The sequence below is a fragment of the Alexandromys fortis genome, unplaced genomic scaffold (assembly GCF_014885135.2).
Source record: "Alexandromys fortis isolate MF-2015 unplaced genomic scaffold, M_Fortis_MF-2015_v1.1 scaffold_81, whole genome shotgun sequence".
Classification (NCBI taxonomy): domain Eukaryota; kingdom Metazoa; phylum Chordata; class Mammalia; order Rodentia; family Cricetidae; genus Alexandromys; species Alexandromys fortis.
This window is the reverse complement of record NW_026067960.1, coordinates 5634077-5651771: the sequence shown is the minus strand read 5'-3', so window position 1 is coordinate 5651771 and position 17695 is coordinate 5634077.

Here is a 17695-nt window from a genome sequence, read left to right as displayed (position 1 = left end):
CGCACGTTGCTTACAAACACTCCATTCCAATGCTCTGTCTCCTGAAAGAGCCAGAGGTCATGCTGGCCGCATGGCCCAGAAAGCCAGCATTTCAAAATGGTGTGGCTTTTTTTTTCTGCTACTGCTGAATCAGGAAAACCTCTCTTAAGAGAGCTGCACCATGCTGCTAGCAATCAAAGCCCATTTGAGGGAAAAAATGTGGCTAAACTTTGTTTTTTAGTATCTAGAATTTCTTTTCAAGCCCTTTCAGGTTTTTAAGTGGATTTTAGTTGGCCACGTGGGTGCCAAATTGTAATAAGGAGGCCACTTGTTTGTTCCTGGCAGCTTAGCCCCGAAATAATCACACAGAAATTGTATTAATTAAATCACTGTTTGGACCATTAGCTCTAAATTCTGATTGGCTAACTCTTACATATTAATTTAACCCATTTCTGTTAACCTGTGTATCACCGTGTGGCTTGCCAACTAAAGTTCTGCCGTCTGTCTCCAGTGGGGCTACATGTCTTCTCTCTGACTTCACCTTCCTTCTCCCAGGATTTTGTTTAGTTTTCCCTGCCTACCTCTGCTCCCCTATAGCTCTGCTATAGGCCCAAAGCAGTTCCTGTATTAACCAATATTCACAGCATACAGAGGGGAATCCCACATCACTCAGGAGGAGGCGAGCTGGCTGGAGGGGCCATGGATGATATATTAGATGTTACGAACTCCAAGGTTCAACAAGCAGCCCTTACTCTCCAGACGGGAACATCAGCATTTGGAGCCATGGGCGTGTACCAGGAGGCATTGACTGGGTGTTCGGGAAGGAAAAATCAGCTCTCCAGCCGGGACCTAGGCTGAAGTGCAACAGAATACCGTGGGATTGAGAGCTGGAGAGCTGGAGTCACAGTGGCACAGGTTCAGGACCCAGATCAAGCCTGACTTGAAACAGACACGCACCTGGACATGTCTATCTTTGCATCCTGAGCCAACTCCAAACTATGAAAATATTAAAGCATTTATATTTTCCACCTCCTATACCTTGCTGGTTGGTCTTGGCCATTGCCATCATCGCCACCAGGGTTATTTTTAGAGAAGAAACTAAGACACAAAGTGGGTTGAGACATTAGATAAGTATTTTACCAAAAGTGCTTACACACTCAAATGTCTAGAAGAAGTACCCCGGTTCTTCACCTCCCTTCATCCTCTAGCTCTCTCGGAGCACCTTAGAGAACAGAGCCCCTCATCTCCTCTCCTATCCTGGGCCCCACAACTCAAACCAAGCCTTTAAAGAGAGGGGGTGCCCAGTGACGTCAGTGATAAATTCCAACCCTGGCTCCTGCTTCTTCCTCAGTCTGTGAATAAATGATTGTTTTTACGCCGGATGTGGAGGCCAAGGTGCTGTCATGTGATTTCAGTTAGGCCCACCAGGGATGAATCTGTCAATCATCAGGATTCCCGAGCGTTGCGCTTGGTGCCCAGCAGCTTGTAGAGGCGTCACAGGCTCTGCACTTTAAAAGCACGTGATTTGCCAGGGAACTGAAGGAAGAGGCAGGGGATTGCCATCCAACAGTGGGAGACAGACACAGCTGGAAGCAAGTGGAGTCTGTCTGCAAAGGAAGCGTTCAGCAGAGGCAAGGCCAAGTCCCCGGGGTCTGTCTTCCCAGAGCTTTACTGTAACTGGGTGCTCTCCTGTCCCTGGCCACTTTGCATTTGTCTTTTGCCTTAAAAGAAAAACAATCCCCTCAAAATGTTTGCTTTAGAAAGAGATGGTATCAGTTGCACAAATGGAAAACCAGTCTCACGTGTAATCTACAGAAAGGGATTATAAAATTAAATACAATGAAAGCCCAAACCGTGACTATCAACGACCTAACCGGATATTATTGTTTACTGAAGATTAAGGTTTTAGTTGACCCTTTCCTGCGGCTTTTCAGGGGACTGCGGGCCAAGGCTTCAGCACTCCAGCTTGGGTTTGTTCAGGTGCCACCCTGATCATGGGCTCTGAGCCTGTGGCTCCGTTCCCCAAGCCTTAACTTCCTCCTAGGGAAGACAAAATGGTAGTAATGACATTGCCTGGGTGGCTCCCAACAGTGTTGGGAAGATTGTAACTGGGATGACACGTGTGTGACAATATGCTACTCAGAATAACTCCACACATGGAGTCCATCGTCTTCTTGCTACAAAGCCAATGCCAATGCTAGTCTTTGGAGACTCCCTGCCTCCGTTTGATGATGGCGTGACAGACCTTGGCACCAACGCCACTCCTTGCTCATCTAGCAAACACGTAGCCATCCTTCTAAGAGTTAAGACTTTAGCAGGAGGGTGACTTTAGTCTGGGCAAAGTTCAGGGGTAGAGGTGACAGTGGTTGGAAGGTGAAGTCCAAAGTGCTAGATATACCCCAGCAAGTCAGTCTCTTCCAAGCATGCAGAGAAGGGTCCAGCTCATTCCTCCGTGCTGAGATGGAAGGAGAACCAGGAAGAGGGAACATACTGCATGCTAATGAGCAGGTACAGGCAGCCAACAGGAGAGCAGATCTAACAATCTGCTGTCCCAGTGTGGTTGCTTCCAGACAACTCTGACTTGAGTCCTGGGGATCTCCACCCAGTGCCCTCCACTCTGGGCGAAGGCCAGAGGGGCCTCCCAGATGAGGGTGTGTTCACTCAGGCCTGCTTGGCACTGGTTCCAAAGGGCTGCTGGGGTGTGCCTCACAGCCACTTAGCAAAGTGCGGCCACAGCCTCTGTTCCTACCGTAGATCCAAGGATCCACGGCTGCCCACAGAGAGCTTGCTGATGACCAGATGACCACAGGTGATGGAAGCTGAGGTCAGGTACTACAAGACGATCTCTCTAAAGTTATCCCAGTTTGCACGGTGGTGGGGATCACCCCTTTTGCAAAACCTAAGCATGAACTACAACATTGAAAATGTTCATGGGAAGAATCTACTTCAAGGGGAGCATGGGATCCCGTAGGCAGTCTGCCTCAAGCCCTGAGGCGGACTTCAGCACCCAACGTGCACCTGAGGTGAGAGCTTTGCCTAGCACCGCCAACGGGAAAGGCTGCATCCCTTCCCCTGGTCAGGGTGGAACTGAAGGAAGGTTTTGCATCTTGTAGACGACTCCATCTGCTGAGCCAGTCTTTCGCTCTGACGTCTACACAGAACAGATGTTCATGAACATGTCTACTGCCAGGGAAACCCAGCAACTATAAGACTCAGTGACTGGCCGTGGGTCATAAAGCTAAGACGTGAGAAGCCGGGTCAGGAACTCAGATCTGTCTGCTGCCAGATTCCCATGTTCCCTCAGCTTTTCCCTCTCTGTGGTCACCTCTCCTCACCCTAGAGTGGCCCTTTGGTATGGAAGTGCCGATTTGAGGGTCAGGTGAATACTGTTGTCATCTTGATGACCTCAGCTGTTGTCAGTATTGGGTAGCTCATCCGATAATTTTGCAGAGGTGAGCTGACCTCTGCAAAGGTGAATGAGGAGCGCTCAGGGATAAGATGAGCTCTGACACCGGAAGGGAACTGAGTGCCTCCCTTGAGGACCCTACAGGGGTCTCTGGACTTGGGGGACCTTGTTCCTTTCTCCACTAGAAACTGATTCATTCCAAGCACTGTTCTAGGTGCAGAAGCTGGGGGACTCCCCACCATTACCTGACCAGGTTCACTTGCTTATGAGTTTGACCTCCCAACTGCCAGTTTCCATGGTAATCTGAGCGCTCCTCCCACTCCTGGCTAGCCTTCCTTTAGCCCAGAGATAAGAGGCAGGTGAGTCAGAACCTTAGACCACTTGAAAGCATGTTCACACCCTGCGTAAACATCTGTGGCATTTGATGGTCTGCTAACACAGAACACACGCCCTTCTGTGCTCCACAGGAGTGCGTGGCCGTGGCAGCTCTTTGTGGAGCTGAACAGCCTCAGACAAAATGGAGGCCATTAATGTGTTAGTCCGAATAAGGTGATCTGGGTCTTGAGGGATCCTGCCCCTGAAGAGGAGAAGAAAGAAAAAAAAAACTGATCAAGGCTAGACAGAATTTCTTAGGGTTTCTTAAAAGCGAATTGTGGAGGGGAAGGTTTATTTTGCTTGGCTTACACATTACTTTTCACCGTCCAAGGACATTGGGGAGAGAACTCAAGCAGCACAGGGATCCACAGGCAGGAGCTGATACAGACACCATGGAGGGTGCTGCTTACACCATGGTGTTACACCATGGAGGATGCACAACAAGGTGGCTTGTTCAGTCTCCTTTCTTATAGAACATGGGACTACCACCCCGGAGATGGCAACACCCACAGTGGTCTTCCCCGTCAATCACGAATTAAGAAAATGCCTTACAGGCTTGCCTACAGCCCCATCTTACTGAGGCATTTTCTAAATTGAGGTCCCTTCTCTTAGATAACTATAGCTTGTGTTAAGTCGACATAAAACTAGCCAGTACACAGACTAAGAACAAATGGTGTGTTATATGACCTCCCCAAACTTACAGTCAGCATCCAGGTAGCCTGTGACAGAGTGTGGGAGAATGGACCCCAGTGCTGAGAGAAGAAAGGGTAGAAACAGCCCAGTGAGGTGGATGCCCTGCAGGCTCCCAGGGTCCACCAGGCACAGTCACAGTTGGCTATAGCCTTGTGCACTTCCTTCCTCCATCCAAGCTGAGGAAAGGAGGGACAAAGGCCTCTGATTCTCATTCACTCAGGCCAAGTCCCACTCACCAGGGACACAAGGGAACAAGGCTGAGCCCTCTGGGCGAGCGTGGTGACGGTGAAGAGAGATCAGTCAGTAGGCAGGAAATAACACGAAAGGAAAACACGTGCTGAAGTTTCCATCAGGACCTGGATGGGGTGAGGCAACATGGAGTAGCTGAGGTAGGACACTGACCAGACGCGGTCTGCAAAGACCTCCCTAGGGGTCGATATTTGAGCTCATCCCAAAGATGGAAGAGCCAAGCATTTACATACCTGCCAAAGGTGTTCTCAGCAAAGGATAGGCGAGTGTGGAGAAGAAAAGCCGGAGTAAATCTGTGGACAGCCCAGGCTGCTGTCACCAGTGACCTCACGGTTGGTGCCTTAAACAAAACACTTCTCTCACTGGCAGAGACCTAAAGCCAAGGACGCCACAGCTGAGTCTGCTGTGAAAGTCCTAGAACAGAGACCTTCTTGCATCTGGCTTCCAGTGGTCCCAGGACCACCCCATTCCCTGTCCTTATCCTTGCCTGGCTTCCCCCTCCTCCCTGCCCTGTCTCCTCCACGGTGTGAGAACATCTGTCTTTGGGTTTCAACCCCACACTAACACAGAATGGTTTTATCTTGGTACTTCATTATAGCCACAAAACATCCTTTCTTCCCGTAAGTCCACATTCCCAGTTTCTGGGCAAATCTTTTCTGGGGTCACCATTTCACTCACTATATTCTTCCCTCTGGCTCCCCAAAATGCATATTCATTCCATATGTAAAACACATTAACATCTTCCCAACATGTAAAGTCTAAAGCCTGATGACATCTACCCTGTGTCCAAAGTCTCCTCTGGGTACCATCAGCTCAAGAATCCCAAAGCTCATGGTCTAACCAAGACAAAGGGGAGACACTGGGCTTGCTCTGACCTTGGAAAACATGCCTTCAGCTATGGATGCTAGGACCAGAAATCAAGTTACATTTCCAAAATATGGTGGTGGGACCAGTGTAGGAATGACGTTCCCACTCAGGAGGGGAGGCCCTGAAATGGAAGAGACACTGGACCCAAGCATGTCAGAGATGTGAGAAGGCGGTCCAAGGTTGAAGGCCCAAGGATACCCCACTTTGGCTGAAGACTTCATCCTGCAAAGCTAGGGACTATTCTCTTCATCTTGGCTCCTCATCTTGTGTAAGGCTGGGCCCCAGTAGCTCTCAGCCCATTTTTGGGTCAGACCCCACATTTGGTGGCTCTCAGAAACACCCTCTGGACCCTTTAGGGCAGTGGGTCTCCACCTTCCTAAATCTGCAGCCCCTTAATACAGTTCCTCATGCTGTGGTGACCCCATCCATAAAATTATTTTCATTGCTACTTTATAATTTTGCTGCTGTTGTGAGTTGTATGATCAATATCTGCATTTTCTGGTGGTCTTAGGAGACCCTGTGAAAGGGTCATTCAATCCTCAAAGGGGTCTCAACCCACAGGTTGGGAACTGCTGCTCTAGGGGTGTGTAAGAGAATGGACTGTGTTGATAAAGGAAGAGACAGGAAGCTGCTTGGGATGCTGGTGTAGATAAGACAGGAGCTGTTGGTGACTTTGTCTGGATGCATCAGTAGTCAGAATACAGGTCCATGGTCAGATCAAGAGCTGCCATAGAAGAAGTTGAAGTTGGAAGGCAGCAGACTGCATGGAGAGAACCAGAAAGGCTTCTCGGACTAAAATACCATTGGGAGGAGGGGCTGCTGAGGAAGTGTGTGGAAACGTGAGCTGCATAGCAGAACCCCCACCCGCCCACCCAGCAGCTGAAACTAGAGTAGGCCCCATGGCCTCTATAGCAGACCTGAACACGTGAGAGAAGAGGTTTTGTGGGAAAAGATCGAAAGAGTTCTTCTTGAAGGCCAGCGGCCATAGCCCAGCTTGCTCTCAGGACCCCAGTGCTCTGCATCCCCATGCCCCGCTCCTCACCCCCTCTCAGCATCTCTGATGCTGTCTAGAACAGGCTCACGTCTATTCTAGCATCCCATCAGCTGCCACCAGGCCACCTACTCTCCTCGCCACATTCACCAGCCTTGTGAAACCAGCCATCCTAATGCCTACTAATGTTGCTGGAGACCAAGGAAAGTGACGAATAAAACTTCTGGACAGAGAAATGTAGATGAGTGTGAAGGCACACGTTTCACACTCAGAGGCACCTGGGAGCTGCCTGCTCTGTACACAGGGTTCAGAGATGCTGGGATCTGGGGTACATCCGTTCTGGCTCTCCGTTAGGCAATGTCTGATGACAGCCGTGGGGAGAGGGGGTGCCCAACACTACAGCCCAGCCTCTGTTGTACACAGCAGAGCGGTCAATCGCTTTTACTACTTTATGGACAAGGAAACTAAAGGCTCAGCAGAACCATTGAAGAGGAACAAGGGAAAGCCCGGGTCTGCAGACTCGGACTCAGGACCTGTCTGTAGAAAGGTTTCCCTTGAGGCTTTGGGACAAGCTAACCTGACAACAACTCAGGACCAAGAGACATCTGGAGGCAGAGGCCTGAGCTGACCCAAAGTCCAGAATAGGAACAGGAACGAGATCTAGAAAAATGGGACCAAAGAGGAGAACCTAGCTATGGCCCCACCCTGCCACATATCCTCACAGGGTGACCACTTCCACTGTCCCAATAGCCATCTGTCCTTGGCTCATTTGTTTGTTCAATTTGTTAGGAAATGAACCCCAGGCAGTGACCCCACCCCCGCTGCTCCCTGGGCAGAGGAAAGAGAAGTTACTAAAATTCCTTGTGGAGGCCACACCCACGGGTCCAACCAACCACAGATGGAAAGTGTTTGGGGCCAAACTATAATCAATGTGAACAGTTTTCCTTGCTGTTACTTTATAATCAATGACTATAACGACAATTTATGTAGCATTGACAGTGTGAGGTGTTAGCATAACCTAGATCATTTAAAGTATGCAGACAGATGGTATGTGCAAATACTGTGTCATCTTGTATAAAAGACTTGAGCATCTGAAGACTTTAGTGCCTTTGGGAACGAGGGGAGTCTTCAGGCAAATCCGTACGATCCCAAAGGATGCTGAGGGGTAGCTCATTAGCTGTCTACAGCATGCCGAGAACCAAACTACTGTAGCATACTCAACAGGTAACACGGGCTGACATGGCCTGACAACACTGATCAAATTAACTCCAGTAAATAAAAAGGAAAAGTGCTCAGTTGCACCGAGGCACAAAATAACAAGCAAGGAGACCTTGTCTCAAAAACAAACAACCACAGAACAACAAGAAATGCACACCCATTCTCAGTGTCTGTAACAGTGACACACTTAGTTGGACATGGCAATGCCCAGGGACTTATGAAGTAGAAAATTCAAAGGAAGCCTCACTACAAGAGTTCTTAGGTTGTTGTTGTTGTTTTAAAGTTCTAAACAGATGTTTCATAAAAGTGCCAAATCTTTCAATGGAAAAGAACAATCTTTTTTTTTTTTAACAGATTTTAGTGGGAAAGCTTGGTATCTATGAGCACGAGAATGAAGCTGGACCTTTACTGACATTACTTGCCAAAATTAGTTCAACCCATGAGCTGTAGGAATGACCACTGTGGCGAGATATGTTCAAGGGTGTAACAGTGGCATTAATGTTATAGCAGCAACCGCATTAGTTACTTTTTAATTAGCTCTTAGTTCTATTTCTAGTCTTATTACTTTTCTATGACAAAACACCATAAACAAGGTAACTTATAAAAGAAAGCATTTAATTTGGGGCCCCTGGTTCCAAAGGGTTAGAGTCCATGACCACCATGGTAGACAGCATGACAGCAGGCAGACAGGCGTGGTGCTGGAGCAACAGTTAAGAGTTTATAGCTGAAGCAAAAGCACGAGACGGGAAGAGAGAGAGAGAGAGAGAGAGAGAGAGAGAGAGAGAGAGAGAGAGAGAGAGAGAACACTAACTGGGAATGGCATGAGCTTTTGAAAGCCCAAAGCCCACCTACAGTGCCATACCTCCTTCAACAAAATCTCATCTCCTGCAACTGGGGGTCAAGCATTTAAATATATTAGCCTGTGGGAACCATCTTCATTCAAACCATTAAAGTAACCAACCACTTTCTGATTGGATTTCAGTCCTGTTCTGCAGGAGGAAACTCATGCCTGACACTGTAGAACTGGCTGAGGACTCACGGTTGGGGAGCTCAGAAGCCCCAGGGAAGAATCGACTGCTGTCCCTTTGCTAAGGGGACATGCAATCAAACTGCTCTCTGAATTCATGTCTCTAGAGACACAGATGAGTGCAGTTCTCCGACATCACCAGAGAATCTTCTCTGTGGAGCGGATGGTAGTTAACACAAACTCCCAACTGGTCAAAGTGCAGAGGATACATGCCTATGGAGTGCTCAGCCAAAGATGAAGCTGAATCTTGGCCCTCCTCCCAGTGTTCAGAGGCCATCGAGGAAGAGGAAACCGAGGATTGTAAGAGTCAGAAGTTGGAGAGGACCAAAGAGAAACGGTGACTTCAGAACACGGCACGACAGGGCTGTTAGACTCAGGAGCTCACAGCAGCTGTGGTTGCCTGAATCGGACGTGTGTGAGATCAAGCCTCCACTCCTAGCGGAAGGACTGTTAACAGCCTCTAGGGAGGGAGAATCAGTTTTCTCTGAGGGCAGAGAGCGCTGGTAGCTCAACCCTGCGCCAGTGGTTGATCCCACGCCCAAGAGTATGAGGGCAGCGCACACTGGAATCCGTGGGCTAACAGAGAAAAAAAGGACAGGAAGTTGGGAGGGAGTGGGGCTGGAGGTAGGAGTAGATCTGGGAGGAGTGGGTGGTGGCTATGAACGAAATACAACACATTGTGTTTTTGTGTAAAATTCTCAATATAATAAAGTATCACAACAAAAATTAGTGCAAAATGTGGCAAAGGTCTGAAGACATACTACAAAAATATACAACAAAAGCCATAAATTTCTTAGGAAAAAACTATGCAGGCAACAAAAGCAGAAAGAGCTACCTCTGCCCACATCAGCTCCAACCCCTTTTACGAATCGGGAGGAGACACTACCTACCAATAGCGTGAAGCAGCAAGACCGAGAAAGAGAGTAAACCCCTACAGTATATGAATAAAGCCGATACCCACAGTATACCAAGATCCTGAGACTTAGCCACAACCAAAAATTCAAAAGTGGCAAAGAACTTCAAGAGACGTGATTTTTTTCCCCCAAAGAAAATATACAAATGGCCAATAAGCACGTGAAAAAATGGCGGCTATCACTGAGCGTTAGAGAAATACAAAATACCACAGCAGGCACAGGCAGGGTGCTCAGCAGCTGCCAAGCCTGACCCCTGAGCTGCATCCCCTGAAACCCAGCTGACAGGAGAACCAGCTCCTAAAGGTCATTGTCCTCTGTCCTCCATTGGTGAGCTGCGGCACATGGCCTCCAACCAGCAAATAAATGGAATTCAGAAAGCATTTAAAAGGAGCCACAATGAGATACTCTTCTGTGCACACCAGGGTGGCCATCATTTGCTTTTATGGCAGAGGCAAGGGAAGAGGGGAGGGCCGGGGAGGGAAGCAGAGAAGCCTTGGGTTCTTGGGGAATTTTAATTTCACATCCTACTTGGTACATATATAACGGAAGGCCTCCCTCCAGCTCAATGTTTGTTTGGAATAAATATGTCACTTAATAACATTTTTGGAAAATATCTCGAGTTAAGGAATTCTTTTGATGTTCAAAGAAATTAAATGACAAATTGTTCCAGGGAGTTGGCAGGGATGGAGAAAAAGATTTCTATGCTATTTACACATTTTTTTGACTTAACCATTCTGTATCGGTCCCTTAGATTTCCTTGAAAAATAAATTGGTTTTTATAAAATAGATGTTTGCATGGGTCCATCCAGGCAGGACCTGGGCTCAGCCACTGATTTGATCAGGTCAGTTTAAAAAGCCAGCTTATTGAGCAATTGGTCTTGCGGGGCCTCTGTCTTCCTGAGTTGACTGATTCAATTAATTTAAAGTCAACCTTTTGGCGTGTCACCGAGGCACACAGGACTGCCTGTGACATTTCCTTTTGACCAATGCCCTTCTGCTCCTTCACCCAAGCTGTGTTTTGGGTGAAGAGGAGGCAGAGTGATGGCGGGGGAGCTGGAGATCCAGGAAGAGTCTCAGCAAAGTGGATGTGATGAGGTTAAGGACTAGGCTGGGAATAAGCGCCCTCAGCTATGAGAAGCTTGGGTTGACTTTCGCCTTGGGACCATGTTCACAACACTTTTCTGAGAAACAGAAAAGCATTGTGGGAAAAGGTTGGGTGGGCCTGGAGCTGCTTTTGGCCTCGGCTGAGGCCGTGTTGACTTGGAGCCTTTGTTCTGGCTCACAATGGAATCCCCAGTAAGACTTCATGTTGAGCAGTAGCCTTAGACACTTGGGAAAACAAGGCGTGGGGCTCAGGAGAAAACACTTACATAAAGCGGAAAGCAGGCCAGAGGTTGTCTAAATAAACTTGGAGAAACCGTAATTCTCAGATCCACTGGGACCGTTTTTGGGGAGCAATGAGCCTTCAGAGGCGCCCAGGTTCAAGAGAGGAGACAGGGCTGTAAGGGGAGAGCAACGCCTACATCAGATGCCAATTAAAACATTGGGGTGTTGAAGATTCGGCCTGGAGGGTCTGCTCTTTTCAGGAGAACACGATGGAAGCATCCAGCTTGCAGGGGCCCTTCTGAGATCTTTACACACACCAAGCAGACGATGGTGGACAGAGCCCCATGACAGGGGCCAGTTAATCACAGGACCCATTAGAAGCAGCCTGAGCCTACCCTGCACACAGAGAAAATTTGTCATTGCAAGAAGAATTTGACCTTCCAAATAAATAAATATTATTAAGACGATAAGCAAACTTCTACCCGCTTCAAACCTCTTCATTACTGAGAGGGAGAGGGAGAGAGAGAGAGAGAGAGAGAGAGAGAGAGAGAGAGAGAGAGAGAGAGAATGAGAGACAGGTGTGAAGGGCTCGGGGCCAAAGGAAATGGGTCCAGGTGGACCAGCAGGCAATGAGGCCTAAGACAAAGGAAGCCAATTTATCTCCCAGAAGCTTCAGGAAGGCAGGTGGCTGGGTGCGCAGCAACATTGGCACATGACAATTGCAATGCTCGTCCAAGCCGTTAAGGAACAGTGGGAACAAAACGTGACTTTCGCATTGCATGGCCTCTCATCTGATTCCATTTGATTTTCTGTGCTGCAGTCCAATCCATACAGCCCTGCTTTTCCCCCTCTCCTTCTTACATACATAACGCGCGCGCGCGCGCGCGCGCGCGTGTGTGTGTGTGTGTGTGTGTGTGCGTGCGCGCGCGCGCGTGCATGTGGGTGCATGTAAGTGGTATATAGGGGGTGTTGAGTGCGCATGTGCACTGGAAACCCAAGACTGACACCAGTCTTCCTTAATCATGGGCCACTGCTGTGGGACAGTGATCTTTTATCCTGTCACTTATATTTTAATAAAACGCTGATTGGTCAATAGCTACAGGCAGGACAACCAGGCAAAAAGTAGAAGCAGGACAAAGTGAACAGGAGAATTCTGGGAAGAGGAAAGATTTAGTCTGCAGTTGTCATCCAGACACAGAGGACTCAAGATGTGACTGCCTCACCAAAAAAGGTACCAAGCCACGTGGCTAACACAGACAAGCATTATGGGCTAATATAAATTAAAAGAGTTAATAAGAAGCCTGAGCTAATAGGTCAACCAGCTTATAATTGATGTAGATTCCTCTGGGACTGAATGGCTTTGGGACCAGGCGGGACAGAAATCTGTGTCAACAGGCCACCTTACTCTTTGAGGCAGAGCCTCTCGGTTGAATCCAGAGCCAGTGGATGGGACTAGTCTAGCCAGCAAGCTTGCTCATCCGAGCAGTATCATTACAGGTGAGCTGCTAAACCATCCAGCATTTATACAAATTCTGAGGCTCCAAACTCTGGTCACCATAATAACACAGCAAGGACTTTCCTGCTGAACTATCTTTTCCCAACACCCCCTGCACAGGAGTTTTGGGGACATTCTCAGTAAATTACATTTCTTGTGAGTGAGGTATGCATATGTAAATCACACATAGGCACATGTGTGGGAGGCCAGAGGTCATTAGTTGTCTTTTCTATTGCTTATATTTAGAGACAGGGTCTCTCCTGAACCAGGTCCTTACCTGTCTGTAACGCCCAGGACTGGGATGACAGGTGCAGGCTGCCACACAGAGCTTTGATGTGGATGCTGGGAATCCGAACATAGGAAGAACTTTACCAACAGAGCGATCTCCTTAGTCCCAGGAAGTTCTTCATGGTAGCATACTGTAAGTCTGCTTATATGACAGTGATTTGCTCCTTTGGGGACAGTTGGCAACATCAGCACACCCTTTATATTGTCACATCCCTGTGTCTTTGGGCACCGTTGGCTGCTGACCTTTCGTGGGTGGAGGGTAGGGATGCTCTGAGCTCTTTACCCTGAAGAGAATAAAGAGACATCTGGCCTAATGTCTCTGGTCCATTAGAGCAGCTAATGTGTTAGGTAGCAAAGCCCTGCTAAGCATCCCTTCTCATTCCAGGCTCTGGGAACACCATCCAGAGGAAGGATAAGAACTGAGTGCCACCCAAGAAAGCACAAGCAAAAGAGACCTTGCTGTGCCCAGCCACTCTGTAGTCAGTGCCTGGTGCTCTCACAGGAGCTCTGCCTGGACAGGCCATCATATTCGGCATCCCTTCTGTGTGCCTTGTCCTCCTGAAGGCACTGTCCGATGCTGGCAAGAGGCTTCTGTTTCTCATCAGAAGCAGGCCCTGTAGTCTTCTTATTGTTTCACAGGTACCACTGTAACAGGCTATTACCTGGCTAGAATTTGGACCTTTTCCTCGAATATAGTGTCAAAAATAAATACAATACCCTGTGTCTTACAAAGCCACGTCTAGAGGTTGTGTGCTACCCTGATGAGGAACACAGAGCCGAGAGAGTCTGTGGAGCTCTGGAGAGTTCCCAGGTCCTGAGAGACTGGGCCAACTACATTGTTGGATCTTCCTTCTGGCCACCCCTCACCAATATGTAAGAACTTGGTTTTTTTAAATGACCCCCGATACGCCAAGAGGTCTTTCTTTAACAAATAGGAAAATATAACTTAAAATGAATATTTGTGAAGAGGGGAGGCAGATGGCATGTTTACTACATCTACCTTAAGGATAAAATGTCTCGTTTGAGTTCTTGAGAATGAGAGACCCCCCCCCCCAAAAGCAAAGGGACAGTGTCTGACTGACAATGGTGGGACTGACTGCGGGGGGGGGGAGGGAGAGAGAGAGAGAGAGAGAGAGAGAGAGAGAGAGAGAGAGAGAGAAAGCATATGCAGGCTCCCCTGGAGGCCAGAAGAGAGTGCCGGGGCACTTGCAGCTGGAGTTACAGGCATTTGTGAGCTGCCTGGTAGGGATGCAGGAAACCTAAAATTTTCCTGATAGAACAGCAAGAGCTCTTAACCCCTGAGCCATGCTCTGGCCCCCGTTGTGACTTGAAATATAGTCTTTGATGTAATAGCCTTTGTGAGAGATGATTTAGTCCAATTGGAGGCTAATGTGGGTATTTCGAGTTAAGGATAAGCTAAGAGGATTGCTATGCAACTTAGAAGCTTTCAGTCCCAAGCATTTGCAACTTTTCCTGTTGCTAAGGAAAAATACCCAATAAAAGGAAGGTAAGGCAGGGAAACTGCCTCACAGTTTGAAAGCAGAGTTCAGCGAGGTGGGGCTGGCCCAGCCTCAGGACCACCTTCAATTAGAAGGGAGAGAGATGAGTGCTGAGGCCCACACCTTTCTCCTTTTCCCCGTGCCATCCGCACTGTGCCCCGGTCTATGCCTGGTACCAACCCACATTCAGGATGAGTCTTTCATCCTAGGGTAAACCCTTCTGGAGACTCCCTCCCAGAGAACCTGAAATGTGCCCCCCCCAGGGGACTCCAGATCCCATCAAGCTGACATGATCAGTTTATTATCAGGATGCTCTCCTACCGTGAGCTGAGGAGACCCTGCATGGGCAGCTAAATGTTTAGTCATTTTAGGGTCACTCTGCAACCCAGGCTTCCCTCAAACTCATGGTAAACCTCCTGCCTCTGCCTCCTAAGTTCTAGAATTACAGCGTGAGTTGCCTTAGCTGCCTTTGAAACAGTGAAGTTTGCTGTGTTGAAGTCACTGAACTATCTCCTGAGAGACATGCTGGACTTAAACTTAGCATAGTCAGGTGGACTACGTCAGTCTTGGGAGAGAGCTGGTCATTTAAAAATCCTTTACTTCTTGTAAAATGTGGAGGGGGGGGGGGCTTGTTTGCTGTGTTCCGATGCCATTCTGGTATCGAAATGTCCCCAGCAGAGAGCTTTCTGGTCAAAGACGACCCGGAAGACACACAGCACCCTAACAGAGGTGTCATCAGAGGCCGAGGTCCTCTACTTTCTGTGTCTCACATTTGTACCGAAGTTCCTAATTTTCAAAGTGACTTTTATGTATTTTGTGCCTTCCAAGGTTTACAGTTTCACATGACTGATACATTTGAGGGACTGGGACTCTGCCTTCATATGTGTATGAACCAAAAGCCTTGGATTTCAACTTGGGTTGAAGAAAAGCTGATGAGAAAGTGTTACTTATGTACCAAGAAACCTGGACCAGGCTGCTTTGCCCAGAACCTTCCACAATGGTCTGAGAAATTAATGACAGCCTCAGCGGGTGTGCCTCCTGGCCACACTGTCCTGAGAGTCATTCTGCTATACAAAGGATCTCCCTTCTTGTGGCTTACTGTCCCCACGGCATGCTGGGCTGTTATTCTCTGTCCTTTGTCTTCTGGGCTGCGCATCCCATGCCAGCAATTGCTATGCTGGGTCACAATCTGCGTCTCCACACACCCTGGGTGCCAATAGCTCCAGCCTTTGCCCTGAGCACTGAAACTCTTCAGGATCTGTCGAACAAAGAAAGAGAAGGGAGCATAACAAGGACAGAGGTGAAGGCGCCGTTGAGTCCCCCATTCCGTGTTCCTTGAGGACAGGATTCAGATACAATTCATCTGTGTTGGGAACCGAAACTGACCTTTTCACCTGAAAAGGGTGTAAAATCTTCGAAACTCCCTTGCTCCGTTCCCCCAGCCATCATAGAGTTGGCATGTGATCCTCTTAGCCTCCTCCATGCACCCCGTCGCGTCTCTGACATGACCCCGTAGAATCAAGGCCACCAGCATCTACAGCATGCAAGGGCATCCCCTCTGTCATCTTCCCCAAACCTCTAAGCCCAGTCACGTGCGGTGAAAACCTGACCTGAGGGACTCACGCACGACCTGAGGGGTACTGTGTAAAAGACCGGGCCACACCACCTCAGCATTTTCAAGGTCGTGGTCACCATTAGGACATGAAGTGCCCCTGCAGCTTCCCTACAGACAGTCATATGCTGAAGGCTTGGTCCCCAGATGGTGGCTTCCATCAGAGGCCAGACTCAGACCACTGACCTGGGCAGTAGATGGACCCTTGATTGCCTCTTGACACGATGGCTTTCTTGGGATATGGTAGGGCGTGAGTGGGGTCTAGTTGATAGGAGTCAAACCAAGCGCATGTCCCGGGAAGGTGTATTGAGCCTTGCCTTCTCCGCGCCCCTGTCTCTGCTCCCAGGCCAATGTGAAGTAAACAGTGTTGCTGTCTCATCTGAGGTCTTCCTCACCACTGACCCACAGTGATGGAGGCGCTGACCAGAGACGGGAGACTGTGAGCCAAAACAAACCTTCCCCTCTGAAAGGTCCCCCTGGGTTGTGTGTTATAGCAACAAAAAGTCCAACATATCCTTCAAAAATAAGGAAATTCTGAAAAAATAAAATGTCACTGACAAGACGAGTCTAAGGAGACATTAACCTAAATATAATATGGTGTCCTGGTCAAGGCCCCAGATCAGACAGGAGACGTTACAAGAAAACCAGGGGAAGGCAGATAAGCTGTCGTGTGTCGTTGGGAGGGGACCAGTGTTCTATCCAGTCCGTGACAGATCCAACCCATGGAAACAGGTGCCGTGAGCCGAGGAAACTGGGTGAGAGCCTTCTGGGAGTTCTGCATTGGCTCGGCAACTCATTTTGTAAATATAGGATGATCTTAAGAGGATTCGCTAAAGAATTAGAGCCTCATAAATGAGGAGACAGCCTGGCCCACCAAGTGACTGCCCTGTAAGCATGCTCAGTTTTCCAACAGGTAAATAAAATAAAAATTCAAAACACTGAGCGTGGTGTGTGAGTGTGGCTTGTGAACATGGTTGTGTGAGCGTGGTGTGTGAGTGTGGCGTGCAAACATGGTTGTATGAGCGTGGTAGGTGAGCATGGCGTGCGAACATGGTTGTGTGAGCGTGGTGTGTGAGTGTGGTGTATGAGTGTGGTGTATGAGTGTGGCGTCTAAGTGTGGTGTGTGAGCATGGTGTGTGAGCGTAATTGTGAGCGTGGTGTGTGAGCATGGTGTATGACCATGATGGTATGTGAGCGTGGTGCGTGAGCATAGTGTGCCTGTAATCCCAGCACCGAGGAGGCAGAGACAGGTGGATCTCTGGGGCTCCTGGGCCAACCAGCCAACCTACTCAGTGGGATTTAACAGAAGACCCTGTCTCAAAGGAAAAGATGGCTATCACCCAAGAAACAAGCCCTGAGGTGGTCCTCTGGTCCCCACATACATGTTCCCATGCACACGCACCGTTACATGCATGAGGAATCCATCACTCGACAGGAGGTGCTCTGTTTCATTCTAACTGATAGAAAAGTAGGCTGTCCAGGGGGAGTTCAAGTAATTGTCTCCTCGCCAGATTGTCATCCTAGCAATTTCTCAGTACCTGCTTCTGTTTACCCCCAAGCCCCCAAGAATTAGCTCATGAAAGAAGAGCTTGGCGAGGCAATTTCCCTGTTCAGAAGCCCAAGAGACCCAAAACTGCTCTGAGGGAAAAAGGAAGTGTGTCTCTAGGCTCTGGGGGCCGAGTGTCTGTCTTGGTGATTCAGTCACAGAATGCTCCATGGGAGAGGAACATCCTGACATTGCTCTGAGGAATACCTC